Source organism: Pleurodeles waltl, chromosome 7, assembly GCF_031143425.1.
Source record: "Pleurodeles waltl isolate 20211129_DDA chromosome 7, aPleWal1.hap1.20221129, whole genome shotgun sequence".
NCBI classification, from domain to species: Eukaryota; Metazoa; Chordata; class Amphibia; order Caudata; family Salamandridae; genus Pleurodeles; species Pleurodeles waltl.
This window is the reverse complement of record NC_090446.1, coordinates 658286181-658300949: the sequence shown is the minus strand read 5'-3', so window position 1 is coordinate 658300949 and position 14769 is coordinate 658286181.

Below are 14769 nucleotides of genomic sequence, written 5' to 3'. Positions count from 1 at the left end.
AGCCTAACTATAATGTCCCTGTAACCGTTGCTTCTTTCAGTGAATTTCTAAGGTTTTTTAAAAATTATATTTCCTAACTATAACATCCTGTAACCTTTGATTTTTTCAGTGAATTTCTAATGTTTTTTATTCTATTTCCTAACTATAACGACCCTGTAACCTTTGTATTTTTCAGTGAATTTCCAAGGATTTTTTAAATTCTATTTTCTCACTTTGCGTTCCTGTAACCTTTGTTTGTTTCAGTGAATTTCACCATTTTTAATACAAAAGTTCAGTTATATACATTTTCACAAGTCTAGATATACTCTTTATTAACACAACTGTTCTTAAAACACATTTTAAAAGTAACAAATAACAAACCAACGTAGGCTACCTTATGTAAACTTTATGTTAATGCAACACAGCATGTCTTTTTCTTTTTTGTATTATTTTATGGAAACACGGGATCTGCTGTGATGCCACCACGAATCTGCCACAATTTGAAGGACACACCCAAACATCAACTTCTATTTGGATACACTACTTTTTCACCCATCCACATTGCAAACCATACCCTAAATCAGTTATTTTGGTTTCACACCTCACAGGAGACAGATTCAAAACCACAGCCCCATCGGTTTTCTGGCTTTCCTTTGAAAGAAGAGGGTTTCAAAGTGCAGATGCCTTCTGCTGAAGAGAGAAGAGAAGAGGAAGAGCAGGACAAAGAAGAAGATTTACCACCTCCAAAGAATTCCTCCAACATTTGGAAATATTTCTCTATCCCTTCAGGAGAAAAGAAAGTCCTCCCTAAAATGTGTCAAATGTGATATATGCAGCAAAAAACTGTCAAGAGTTGTGGTGAAGAAATATTCCAATAGCACATCCTCCATTTGGAAACACCTGAAAACCATGCATTAAAGGACATATCACAACATGATAAAAGAGAGGGAAGGTGGTACATCATCATCAGCAGCTGGACCATCTGAAGGACCCATACCTCTTGACCAGATTGTTACCATCCCCATTGTTTCACCAATATTCAAAGACATGGTAACTCATAGCATATGCCATATGCTAGTTGCACCAAAATTGTCATCTGTTGGTCAGTTTATGTATGCTATCAAAAATCATAATTCCTAATTTTCTTCACCTCATGGTTCCATCTTCCATTCCTCTATAAACACAATTAGATATATGAAAAGCAAATGAAGAATACATTTACCTTTACATTGCATACTATTATATTACATACTATAAGCAAGTAAGTAGCTACATAAGTGGTTATGTCAGTGTGCAACAAGCTGTGCAAGTGTCTGAGTAAATGGTTATATGAGTGGGTGTATGGGTGGGTGGGTGACTGGGTGTGTTAGTGTTTGAATGGATATGTGAGTGAGTGTATCATTGCCTCTATGGGTATGTCACTGGGTGTGCAAATACCTTTGCGAGTGTGTGACTGGGTGTGTTTGTGACTGTATGGGTGTCTAGATGGGAATGTAAGTGGTTGTATTGACTGTGTTTGCTAGTTGCTCTGTTAGTGGTGGATACATGAGTGCTGTGTGGGTGTATGAATGGATGTGTAAGTTATGCTCTCACTGTCTAACTAGATGTGTGAGTGGCTCTATGCTTTTGTAAATAGGCATGTGAATAGCTGTACGGTGGGTGACTGCGTGTCTAACTGGGTGTAACGGTGTATAAGTGCATGTGTAACTGCCTGAGTGCTGGGTACATGAATAGCTGTATAGTAGTGTGAATGGGTGTGACAGTGCCTGCACGGATGTATGAATGACTATGTAAGTGGATGTATATGTGAGCTAATGGGTGTGTGAATGGTTTTATGGGTATGTGGCCTAGTGTGTCAATGACTGTGTCTATGACTAGTGGGTACATAAGTGTTTTTCTAGGATTGTAACTAGGTGTATAAGGGCCTGATTTATGAAAAGTTAGCCACCGCCTTTATATAATTTTTTGATGCAAAAAAGATGCAAACTTAAAAATATAATTATATTTTCTAAGTTTGCGCCGCTTTCGTGTAAAAAAATGAGGTGCTAACATTTCATAAATCAGGCCCTAAGAGCCTGCCTGACTGTGTGAGTGGTGCAAATTATATACTATTAAATTACATACTGCAGACAAACACTGAAATCTAATTTCAAACACATTAATTCAAACTGACTTAATAAAACAACTATATTTTCAGTACAGCAATTCCTCTTCCTTCTTTGCTGATGACTATTTTTTACTTAATGTTCTTATCTAACCTTCCTTCTATTTTGCCTTTTACTGTAGTGTGTAGAAGCCACAAATTTTCTTTCAGCTTACATACACCCATAGGTTTTTTAAAATAAACTTTTTTATAGTACATACCTGTAAAGTCTTGTTGCTGTTCTGCAACTTTTATATAAATATTGGTTAATATATGATTTCCACTACAAATCTCAAGTCAGAAAAATGGCAATCCTCTTTCACTCTCAGTAGAAAAGAAAGAATTAAGGCTACCCTTCCTACTGCACTCTCACTCACACTGCTGTACTCAACAAGTCGCATACTTCCTTTCATCTTTTATCTTTGCTATACTACTTTAAAATGGTCACTATTTGTTCACCCTTTACATTTTAACTGTAAAGAAGCCCAATTCGGTAGGGTATTTTGCAGATCCATCAATCCATCGCGAGAACCAGCACAGTTCCTGTGTGGACTGTGGTGGATTTGCAGATCCACACGAAAGCCCTTGAATGCATTCTACAAATATGCTCTTTTATATTTTACTTGCTGTCCTCCATTTTAACTGCCTTTCATCTTCAAAACTGCCTCATTCTGCTCCAGCCTTTTACTGTGTGCTCCCCCTGCTTGTTTAAAAAAATTGTCAGTGTCTGGATTGTAAGCCTATATTTTAGTGTTTTGGGCCAGGGAAAGTGCTAGAAAGAGTGGCCTTGAAATGGACTTAGGCTTACTTAATGTAAATAATACTTCGGTTGGCCAGAGAGGGTTAAAGCGACATCAATTACTGCCTTTGATTTAAAGCATAGCTGATTGCCAACATCCAGACCTCAAGATCGTGCACTATGGTGGCAATGACCTAGACACAATTACTAGGGTAGGACAGGAAATCCTAATGAAGGATACCTTTGGTAAATTACTGCCTTGGTATTCTCCAACATTTGACAAAGACAGAAGCGACAGTGATCAACTGGATTTTGTCTCCAGGAAACATGTCAATAAAACTGTTTCTGCATTGCTTCAAGAGAACAACATGGCTCCATATACCATAACAACTTAAGCTTCAATATTGATGAAATACATAGAAAATACAGTGTCCATTTCACAGACAGAAGCGACAGGGTGTTCCCCAACATCTTAAAAGACTGCATCCTGTTCTATGTGTAATTATCATCTACACATCATAAACACAATTTCAGAGCCAACGCTTTACCACACACTGGTTCTTTTTGTTTCCAAATCCTTTTTTTTTTAATTCTCACTCGGATCCATGGATCTGTCTTGGATCCCAGCTGAATGAGCATTCTGCCTGTTATATCGTGAGATGATCCACAATGGAGCCGATGTTGCTGTTTGGGTGTAAAAGTGGGTCTGTAACTACCTGTGTGGGTGTGTGAGTGGGTGTGAGAGTGGTTCTTTGGGTGTCTGAGTGGATGTATCAGTGACTGTATCAGTGTGTGACTATATGTGGTAATGGTTTTGTGGGTCTGTGAATGAATGTGTGAGTGTGTGAATAGGTCTGTGAGTGGGTGTGTGTGAGTGTGTGAATGGCTTTGTGAGTGTGTGAATCACTGTGTGGGTCTGTGAGTATGTGTCATACTGGTTTTGTGGATCTGTTAGTGGGTATGTCTGAATGGGCATGTAAGTAGGTGTGTGAGTGGCTGTGAGGGTCTGTGAGTTGGTGTGGTGGATTGGTGGTCTATGAGTACATGTGTGATTGGTTGAAAGGGTGTGTAAGTAGGTGTGTGAGCGGCTGTGTGAGTCTGTAAGTGGGTGTGGTACTGGTTTGGTGGGTGTGTGAATGGGTGTGTGAGTGGTTATATCTGTGGAAGTATGGGTGTGTGACTGGGTGTGTGATTGGTTGTATAGCTGTGTGAGTGAGTGTGTGATTGGGTCTGTGAATAGGTGTGGTAGAGGTTTTGTGGGTGTATGAGTGTGTGAATGTGTAAGTGGGTGTGTGAGTGACTGTGTGGGTCTGTGAATGGGTATGGTAGTGGTTTGGTGGGTGGGTGAATGACGGTGTGAGTAGGTCTGCAAGTGATTATATGGATGTGTGAGTTTGTGAGTGAGTGTGTGAGTGGGTCTATGAATTAGAGTATGTTTTTTTTAAATGGGGTCTGGACCCAGGGATCTGCTGCAGATTCACAAGGGGCCCACTCTGAGCACCGCACAGGATCTGCTGATCCTCATTCAACCAAATATTTTTTGCCTATCTATCTATCTATCTATCTATCTATCTATCTATCTATCTATCTATCTATCTATCTATCTATCTATCTATACATAAACAAACATACACAAACAAATGTATGTGTGTGTGTGTGGAACATTTTCCACTGTAGATGGCCCAAAGGTTTTATCTGTGGCCCTTTGATTGTCCCTTCTAAAAATAATTACTAAAAATGCCATTATGACATAAAGCACTGCAAGCAAAATGGAGGTAATTTCAGAGTCTCTAACTGTAAGCAGAAAAAAGCTTGTTGGCAAGGGAGTTCATTGTATGGCATTTGAATAGTCTACATGGCAAGGGAAGTGCTCAAAGTAGTACCTGTTCCACAGGATGCCTTGTGCTTAGAGGCCAGGTAGTCAGGTGGTCTCAGGTGCTGTCTAGATTATGCAATAAACTTTGATGTTGATTCTGGCAGGATATGAAAGCCAAAGGTTTGAAAGGTGGGGAAGGTGCTCAAACTTTCTTTGGTTGGTGATTAATCAAGCAGGTCCATGAAAAACTGCTTAACTTCATGCTAAACGAATTTAAGGAGTAGTTAAGAACAGGGATGACTGTTCTGCTATTTTTAAATGTACCCATTTTACTTTATGTCTTGGGATGCTTTCTCTATATTTCTCCTGATTATGGAGACGCTATGTTATTGTAAAGGCTTGACTGGCATGGTACCCAATGTAATGGTACATTGAGCTTATGTCACTATTTCTTCTGTTTCTAAATATCAACAAAATAGTTTAAACCACACACAAAATCATGCTCATTCATAATCCTAAATATTTATGGAAATATTAAGCCAAAAGTAAAAAACAAGTATTCAAGGAGACCAATGAGTAGACTGTTGATGTGTGAAAAGATGAGAACCTGTCTTATGGTTCCAAAATTCAAAGTGGGCAGGCAAGGCTATATTTTCAGCAATGATGTGGACTGTAAAGATTTTTTTTTTTTATTTTCTTAAAGGAGCTCATGGAGAAAATAAAGGAATCCGTGAGAAATACCCGATATCAGGCAGAGAGGAATGGTGGCAAAGAGAAGCTATCTAAATCTCCATTGCTGAGCTACTCTTCACCGAAGGATTTAGTGGTTTTGTGTTCACAAGTGTAAATCAGGTTTTATTGGTTTGGGTTTAAGATACACTTAAAACATCCAAGTATGAGTAAGTACACTCTGAGTATAAGCATGCCTTTAGGTGATGACGCTTTATGCTGTAGTTCTGAGATGTTACCAAACTGTTATACATTAATGACTTTTTGGCTAAAAAGTACTCCCATTTTCTCCAAGTGTAGGTTAAACAACATGGGAGCTACAAAAGGACTCTGGAAATTACGATGAGACAATGATTGGAAAGGATCTGGAGGGTTCCACCTATACAAATTGTTTTCTCCGGAACCTTGAGTGACTTGAACAAATTTAAAACAGTATCAATGAAGTCAAAGCATGAATGGGAAGTTTGAAGTATTAGTAGCTTGTGGCTCATGCTATCAAATGTTACAGCCAGCCCAAGAATGACCAAGAGACATAGATCACCATTTACACTGATTAACAGAATGTTATCTACAACCTAGATAGTGCTAGTCTCTGTACTACATCAAGGGCCATAGCCAGATTAGTACAGTTAAAGGAGTTGGAGGAAATTATGGACATTGATGTAATCTCGGGACTGGCTAGTGACTGCTGTTTCAAGACGTGTTCCAAGAAAGGGAAGGCAGGATATTGGGCAGTAGTTGAACAGTAGTTTATTTCTGCTTAATATGAAACATGTATGGGGAGTTGATGTATTAGGTTCTGGATCTGGATGAGACTACAGCATTCATTGTGATAATTAGTATGTGGCTTTTGGGGGGCTACTAGCATTAACTTCAGGATACAGCAATTGTTTCCACAGAGGCAGCTACCATATTACACATAATGAGATGGAATTAGACAGATTGGGGGATATTTACCAATTTAAACTTACACAGGAGTAAATCTACAAGTGTAAGTTTGTTGTTCCACTCTTGAGAAACTTTACTACTTCTAGCCATTCACCATTTATGAATGCAAAGTTACTCAAAGTGTAGATTTTCAAGTCCACATTCCCTGAATTCAGGGGCTGGAGTCTAATTTGACCCTTTCGCTGCCAGGCCTTTTCCCCTCAGGTTCCGTGCCTTTTTTTGGCTATTTGGGGCAGTTTGCGATTAGGCCCTCATAACTTTTTGTCCACATAAACTACCCATGCCAAATTTGAGTCTGTTTTTTCCAACATCCTAGTGATTCATTTGGTGAAATATAAAGAGTGAAAAATGGGTATCAAAGAAGCCTTTGTATTTCCAAAAAGAGCACAAGATAAGGTGTTGAGAAGCAGTGGTTATTTGCAGATCTCTGAATTCCGGGGTCCCCATACTAGCATGTGAATTACAGGGCATTTCTCAAATAGACATCTTTTTTTACACACTGTCTTACATTTGGAAGGAAAAAATTTAGAGAAAGACAAGGGGCAATATCGCTTCTTCTTCTATAATGTGTTCCCAAAGTCTAGTGATAAAAATGGTACCTTACTTGTGTGGGTAGCCCTAATGCCAGCGTCAGGAAACACAACATGGACACATCACATTTTTACAATGAAATCTGACGTGTTTTTTTGGAAAGTACCTCACTGTGGATTTTGGCCTCTAGCTCAGCCGGAACCTGCGGAAACCTAGCAGACCTGTACATTTTTGAAAACTAGACACCTAGGGAAATCCAGTTTGGGGGAATTTGTGGGGCTCTCTCCATGTCCTGTTACCCAGAATCCTTTGCAAACCTCAAAATGTGGCAAAAAAACACCTTTTCCTCAAATTTTGGTGCTGCAAAGTTCTGGAATCTGAGGGGAGCCACAAACTTACTTCCACCCAGCATTCCCACATGTCTCATGATAAAAATGGTTCCTCACTTGTGTGGGTAGGCCTAGTGCCCGCAGCAGGAAATGCCCCAAACACTACATGGACACATCAAAATTATCTAAAGCAAAACTACCTGTTTTGCATGGGGGCACCTACGTTTGTGGTCCTGGGCTCAGCAGCCATCTAGGGGAACCTACCAAACCCAGACATTTCTGAAAACTAGACACCGAGGGAGTCCAGGAAGGTGTGACTTCAGTGGATCCTGCAGTGTTTTCTTACCCAGAATCCTCAGCAAACCTCAAATTTAGTTAACAAATCACAGTGCTGCCGAGGATGTAAACGTTAATTCCGTGGCACTCAAGGGGTTAAGAGTATAACGTCACTAAATGTAACTTTAAAAATGTAGGTGCAGGTCTCTTCCATTGGGCAGAGATCTCCCTATGGTAAGTATAGGGAAAAGTTCAAAGGTTTATTAAACTGAAAAGAAATAGTAAATATAAATAATGGTTAATATTACTGGTTAATATTACTGTTGATTAATTTAGAACACTGATTTTGAATGCAGAACACATTCAAAAGTGCTACAGCATCACTACCTTAATGTTTGATTAAATATTCAATTATTTGTAATATATAAAAACATTTTTAAAAATTCTTAAGATTTAAATTAAAAATAATTAAAAGTAGAAATGTTATAACTATATATTATGTAGTAACAAAGTGTATAAACTATGTATTGGATGAATATAAAATGTATGTATTTTGTTACAAAATAAATTATGGCAATAGTTAAATGTTAAAAAATTATTAAAACATGTTAGAATGAACTAAATTATAAGTTGAATTGATATATAATTTTAAAATATTAAATTAACGTGTATGTATTTTAAGTGTTTAGAAACTTAAAATGAGGTTGTTCTTTTTAAGATACGTCCCTAATTAATGGAAGGGTGGTGCTTTACCCGTTGTTGGCCATGTCTGATGCTCGGCTTACTCCAGGTGTGAGCTAGAATACCCTTATGTGTGCTTTGAGTTTTTCTGTCAGTACTCACTTTAGAAGCACAGTTTATGATTATTAATGGGCATGATCTTTTGTGGGTGGGTGTATGTCCCTCACTAAAGTCTCCCTAAGGCTCTCTTATCCCTCCATTTCTCCTCATAAAACACCCCCAATTGTCTTGAATATTCCCCATTTTTAAGCCACTTTCCCAATCCCTCCCACATTTACTACCAAATCTGATACTTACATGTGTGTATAAATCTCCACAGCCTGGATGGAGAGCTCCACACATAAAATATAGGAGAGATGGAGGCGTAGACCTCCACACATAGTTAAATGAATAGCATTTTGTAGTACCTTAGGTGTACTACTGTAGTGCTACTAAACACACTACAAATTGCAGCTTGTGAACAGGCCCCAGTGTGATCAAGTGAAAAAGAAAAATGATTTTTGCATCATTTATAGTACTCCTACGAACAGCTGCAGAACTGCTTTTTAAAATTGAAAAATGTTCACAGCTGCACCATGTGCATGAGCGCTACTCTCACATGACATATTCCCCATGATCCTATCTGTCCAGTGCATAAATCAAGAGAAGACCTGATTGTGAATGGGTCGATATTTTTCAGTGGTTTCCAACCCCTGGGCAATCCCTGTTTGCGCAGGGGTTAGAATACCGAGTTGTGTGGTGTTTACTACACCCTATAATTACCAGTTGTGTTAAATACCCCAACTTTTGTTAAATTTCGGAAGGTCATACCTCCCAGAATGTAACAGTGGAAAACATTACTGTACTGGACATTAAGCATCACAATATGCATGTTATTTCCCCAAACATCTAAATATGTATTATTTATCAGGCTCCATAAAACTAAAACCCCGGGGGAGGAGGGGTAGAATTGTATTAGGTGTGCTAAACAGTATCACCCCTTCGTAATCAGGGCCTTAGTGTAGGCTGAGGGAAAATATTGCTCTCTGAGGCGAAATTCCTTCCTGTATATCTCCTCCAAGAATGAAGAAGATCTGTCCCCCTCCCTTTCTGTAAGGGGAGTCACTCCAGCCCTTTGTGAGATAAATCTACATCTAATTCCAGGGTTGAACGGGTTGGTTTGGAGCTTGTGAATGACCGCAAATATAGAAGTTTGTGGCATTCACAAAGTTATGAGGCTATCCATGCCTTTTAAGAAATGCTATTCTCTATTTTAAATGTGAAGAAGATGGGAAATGCAGGTGAGAGACAGAGTGGTAATTTACGTGCTGTTTTCGTGTGGTCCCATACGGTTTTCACTGCAAAACAGAAATATGTGGCCTTGAGCTGTCAAAAACAATGGCCTCAGAATATACTGTACTAAATATTTTCTTACAAGAAAGTGTTGCTAAATATCATTTACAACTATATCGCCTAATTTTAATTAATAGTGTAATATGTACACCTAATGTCACAATATTATACTAACAATATTAGGAGCACAATATGTGCACCAAGCGACATTTTGTCAACTGTATTCTGATGCATGACACAGCCGAGCCAAAGAGGTGCGACTCTGGTACAAAAAATAAGCACATTTATCAGCGAAAGCATAAAAGAAGTAAGGCGCCTCTAGAACACATTGTCTTTGACTGATTAATAGTCTAAATCGACCGTATTCACAATGAGCTTGTGTCAGAGCACACGCTGGAGGCATATGTCACCACGGATCACAATCCTCGAGGTTTCCTTGCCATATCTTTAACTGACTGGCACCGAACAAGAATGGAGTCTACTGGCGATCTCTTAACGGGATGCCCTCACAGTCCTGCAGCAGAGAGAAAAGTATAGCTGTGTTCACAAGGTCACTAGGTCAAAACTGGCACCAGATTGGAACAAACACACCAACTTCTTCCCTCACTCTCCTTCTATTTTATGGTCTGGAAATGTGTTTTTTTCTGCGCTGCCTGATCGAGGCTTAGCTAAATAAACATGGCAGCTACAAATGTATAAACATGTTTTAAATGGGAAATTAGCAGCGTTAAATACTCTTTCAGTCATAATTATGTTGATCAATTAGCTGAGAAGGAGCTGTTTAAATTATAGCGGTAACAGATTACCACGTCATTGCCAACTTTATCCTGCGATGAAGTCCATTGTTTTTGCAAAACTGGTTTTCTGGTTTTCAACAGCTTTATTATTCCATGAGCTGCCAATGGCATCCGTGTGAAATTGCAATTTTCTTCTTTTGCCGCTCAATTTAGCACATGTAAAAAAGGACGTTTATTTCGCGCAGCCTCCATTTTCCCCAGATTGCGTTCTCCTTGCAATTTGCTGAGCCAAAAAAACGAGAAGACAATCGCTTCATTCTGCCAATCCGGGAATCAGAGCCAAACTGGGAAATAGAATAGCAAGCCTTTGTCTCCGGCAGACCTCTTGTGGGTGCAGCGCACCACTCTAGAAACAAAGCTGGTTGACCAGATAGAGTATACAAAGCAGGTCGATTCCAAATCTGTAGGGCAGGTACATGGGCTAAATTTACATTCAACGGCCAGTAGTAGAAACCAATTACCCTGAAAATATGGCAAGAACCTGTTCCTCATGTACAAATTGCGAGCACCCTGATGTAGAGTTTTGTGCACGTTGTGGCTCTTCTCTGCCATAAGTATATGCGTATGTGGTAAAACTGATAGCAGCAATGGTCATCCTGCTCCACTGAGCTCTGAGGCATGCACATCAAATCTCGTCTGCATCTCATATGATGCCTAATCCTAGAACCTATATAATTTATATGCTTACAGGTCACACTCTGCTCCTCAATGCACATGATCGAATCAGATCTTCACATTCCATAGCTGGCATGCTTGTTCCTAAGAACTTATCTAATACATTCCAGGTATGTTATCAAGATGTGACTAAGCTCCTTCTTCTCGATTCAACATTTCCTGAGATGATGTACACACTCAATGACAGTTAAATCAGCCTAAACGAATATGCTACATATGTATGTCATTTGAAAAATATCAACCATCTGAACCAAACTAATTAAATAAATAAATGGTGTTTCCCATAAAAAAACCAGGACCTGAAGAAATATGATCATATCACCTCCAATTCTGATACAACTCTGACTTATCCCCTTGCTGGTCCCCACCATCTTCACAAACAGCTGCATCAGGACCAGCACCCTTGTTTATCTTGCAGACACTTTCACCACCTCGGATGGTTCTCGCACATCAACAGCAAGGACACCATCAACCTAGATCCTAGGAGGTGTAAGAAGGAAATAAGAAGGCATCTGGCCTTTTCCATCTATGCATCATATTCTGGAACAACATCCCCATGTCCATCAGGACTGCCCCAACAGTGCTCCAGTTTAGGAAACAGTTCAAGACTCATCTCTTTAAAGAACACTGCATCACTGATCTATAAGACAACCACCAATCAGGCTTCAGACTTAGTCACAATACTGAGGTCACGATTTTGAACATCCTAGATGATATATAAACTTCACTAGTCCAAACCATATCCTGTCACCTAATAGTTCTATATTTGTCAGCAGCATTCAACACAGTTTGCCACAAATGGCTCAGAGAAACTCTTGAAGTCAGAATGGGATTATAAGGAGCCATCCATAACTGGTTAAATGTCTTCTTGTAGCACCACCAAAAAAGAGTCAAAATCGACAACCCTCTATCTGATATAGCACACATCGACAGGGGAGTTCCACAAGGATCTAAAATGTCCCCAACATTCTTCAATCTATACATGGAACCACTCACTGAAATCCTTAAACAATCCAAAATATCGTACTACATGTATGCTGCTGACACGCAGCTCTACATTCTACTCTCCTCTCAAGAGGGTATCTGGAGACTGGATGGTATACTGAGGAAAACACAGAACTGGCTGGCACACAACCGTCTAAAACTAAATCTGCTGAACAGAAAATCATTCTCTTCTCCCCACCCCTTAAAACCTCAACAACCTCAATCATGGTCCCATAACATCAAATTGCTAAAATGCACCCCAACCATTTGGTACTCCATAAAATCCCAAGGCACTACAATAAACTCAAATCCAAACATGCATGCTCACATACAAACGGAAACCATAAGCTGTAACCTACATCTGCACTTTCTTACTAAAACCCTCATACCACGGGAGACCTCAAAATGGCAGTTGAATTTCTAGTGCTCTCAAGACTGGATTATGAGAGCACCATACTCATTGGTCTACCTAAAGCGAGCCTAGACTAAAGCAACCTAGCCCCAGTGAAAGCAACAATAAATGCAGGACAAGACTCGTAACAGGCACATGTTGCTATGATCACATTTCCCCATCATTCAGAACCCTCAACTGGCTCCCAGCTGAAGCTAGAATCCAACTGATGATATCTTGCAGAACACACAAAGCTATCCACAATTCTGGTGCTAAATACTTGGTGAATAGAATCAAGCTATCAGGAGGTGGGAAGGACTCTAGAAGTGCCAAATCCCTTACACTAGGACCAACCAGATTTAAAAAAGGCCGCACTTTCACAGAATAATTTCCCAAAATTTGGAACTCCCTACCACCCTCAATGAGAACAATTACATCTCTCAGGATTTCAAGGAAGAAGTTAAAACCTTACTACAAGAAAACCATATTTCCTAAGAGAACTCTTTGGAAACTGTAATGCACTATATTGTATATTGTAGCCTATTGTTTTGGAACCTGTTCTCTGAATACTATGTACAGCAGTGGTTCCTAACCTTTTTACTCCTGAGGGGACCACCACAGAATCACTACTAGAAGCTGGGGTTATGCCCCAAAACTACACAAACAAGTACACATCAAACAAATACTTGAATTGCTAAAGATATAATTATTTTATAAAATGTGCAAAAATCTAAATATTTGAATGGGAAAGTTGGTACTGCATCTCAGCTATCAACTTTTTCATGTTTGATTCTATTTCAGAAAGTTGAATCCTCAGGTCCGATTCTACATTTCCCAAGCAATTTCTTTCTTTCTTTTTTCAGTTGCACAAGATCTGAGAATGATTTTTCACATTAATGTGTGGTGGGTAAAGGAAGTACAACCTTAATTGTCTCTCATCTCTCCATAGCCCCTGTCGCATGTATTTGTTTCATAGCATCTCTCATACTAGTGTAGAGTGCTTTACATCACACACATACAGAGACAATGAATCATATGTGTGTAAATCAGTGTATAGACAATGTCACATAAGGCAAAGGGGACTACAAGGTATAGGATTCACATATTATCCATACTGGTAAGCATTGTTTAAGATTGCTTGGTCTGGAGAAGCACAAACTAATGATTCAGGATATATCACAGTTGATTGCATTGAATTTAATAATAATAATTACTTTTGATGTAAACAAATCTTTTTTGAGCAGCAGCAGGATAATGAAAGCCTGGGAAAAACATAACTTGTACTTTGCAGTTTGAATGCAGCTATTTTGTGGCAGTTCATAGCTCACTGTGCTAGATTATGGTTGTAACTTATGAATACGCCCAATTACAGTAACCCACTGTGCTATGCACATAAAATGCTGTTCTCTCATATGCATGATACATGTGCTTTAAAGCAGACATATTAACCATTTGTGCTACCTTAGATGAGTCAAAACTGCCAATGGACCAGATTCACATCTCTCTCCAGCAGGTACATTAATCACCAGAGTTATCTTGACATTTTTATTTTTGCCCAAAAAATGCTGAATAGTCAAGGAATTTTGCAATGCTTTGAAAACTGCTGCTCGAAAGAAGTAGCTAAGTATAAAAGAATGCATGTTTTTCTGTAGAGAGGTCCCAGCTGGAGAAGTGCCTTCTTGCAACCCAGGCCTAGAGATGCCTGCGGACCCCCTGGGAATGTTTCACGGACCCATGGGGGTCCACGGGCCACAGGTTGGGAACCAATGATGTACAAGATGTCATAGGTGAAAGGTGTTTTTACTGTACCACAACTCTCATCAGCTCTGTCTTTGTACAGTGCTCTGAAACCGTGATGGTCATGTTCACACTTTATAAAACACTATAAATAAATTGAACAATTAACAAATAAATAAACTGTCCACAACCTGCCTACCTCTCTTGTCACCCTATAAAGGGCTATGCTGTTTTTTAGCTATGTTTGCACTCCACAAATACCATATGTTATTTTATGTTATGTTATGCTCTGTTATGTTATCTTATGTTAATATAACTTCTAAAGCACGCAAATCACCCCAGAGGGTTATCCGGGCCCTAAAAATAGATACAGCCAGGACGTAGACACCCGTTTAAAACAATGAAGTCTTGAGCAATTTCTTAAACCTAAAAGAATCGATACAGGAATGAACATGAAGTAGTAGGTTGTGCCAATAGAATGGTGCCAGATAGTTAAAAGATCATCCCCCACTTACAGTCAAACGAATGCGGAGAACTGACTGTAAAAACCAGTCCTTGGAATGTAGATCTCTAGCTGGACAGTAGAGTTTAAGCTTCTGGGCTATATACAAGGGTCATTGCC